Here is a 1,093-nt window from a genome sequence, read left to right on the forward strand (position 1 = left end):
AAAAAAGATCTCCATTTTTTATTTATAAAAAATAAACATTTTAATTAATCTCTCTTCTCTCTCTCCCTTCCCGCAGAAAGAAACCTAGCCATGGCTTCCATTCCTTGCTCCATTCATCTCCACGAATCATCTTCCTTCGATGAAATCGACGTTTCTTCCTTCATCCGTTCTATGGGGAGGATTGCGTCCTCTTTGTGCGCCATTCGAAGGCGTCTGGGCCGGAACCGGGCGAAGGTTGGCCCTGAAACACCACAGAAGGTGATTGTATAATCCTCTCAGTTTTGCTTTTCTTTCGCTTAAGATTTAGGCAAACTTTTCTTCTAATTTTAGATCGGGCCAGAAATTTTGTTCAGGACCGTCTAAATTAAAATAGTTATATTTTCCGTCTCATTTGAAAGATTATAATTTATTAAAATAGTTTCGTTTTGCATCTCATTACCAGAGGTAATAGGAGCTGTAAAATTAAAATTAAGAATGCAAATAACCTGGTCTTTAGAGTTTAGAATATATAAATATCTGCACGGGCCGTCTTCGTTTGGGGACGAGAGAGGAGGAAAAGGGAAAACGAAAGTCGTGCTTGAGGTCGTAACGTGAGTCGCGAGAAAAAAGTAAAGAGAAAATGAATCATTGATGCTTTTCATGTGTACGTTACGTGCTAGCTAACTTCAGGAACATTTGCAGCCGCGAGAAGAGATTCGGAGAGCCGATGTTTGCTCCAACTGAAAGTCGGGAGGAACAATATTTACCATCATTCAGCTGATGTCTGAGTTCAAATAATTTGCTATCTTTGGAAGAAAGTATGAGCAAATGTTGAAATTAGCTTTCTACAATATTGTTGTTTTTGTTTATATGATTTACACTGTATTGAAAAGATGTGAAATCCTGCTTGTCTATGTTGTCTAGACATGATCTGAATTTCTCTTGTTTTTTTCCCTAGCTTGGTTGTGTTTCCATGTCTAGAAGAGGCATCAAAATTATGAGATCTGAACAACTTTTTTATTGCTTTATGTTATAATATAAATTTTTTTTTTTAAATTAGAAATTTTTTATCTAAAAACTGCTTTAAAAAACAGTAATTAAACTGCACTCAATT

General features: G+C 35.9%; 1 long non-coding RNA gene across 1 annotated transcript; it reads left to right on the forward strand.

Annotated features, from left to right (window-relative positions):
- The first annotated feature begins 53 nt into the window (after nt 1-53).
- Nucleotides 54-999, forward strand: LOC110092009. The gene is made up of 2 exons (XR_002302543.2): nt 54-258; nt 682-999. It is a non-coding gene; the product is annotated as an uncharacterized LOC110092009 (long non-coding RNA).
- The last annotated feature ends 94 nt before the right edge of the window (nt 1,000-1,093 follow it).

Source organism: Dendrobium catenatum, unplaced genomic scaffold (genome assembly GCF_001605985.2).
Source record: "Dendrobium catenatum unplaced genomic scaffold, ASM160598v2 original_scaffold_165197, whole genome shotgun sequence".
Classification (NCBI taxonomy): Eukaryota; Viridiplantae; Streptophyta; class Magnoliopsida; order Asparagales; family Orchidaceae; genus Dendrobium; species Dendrobium catenatum.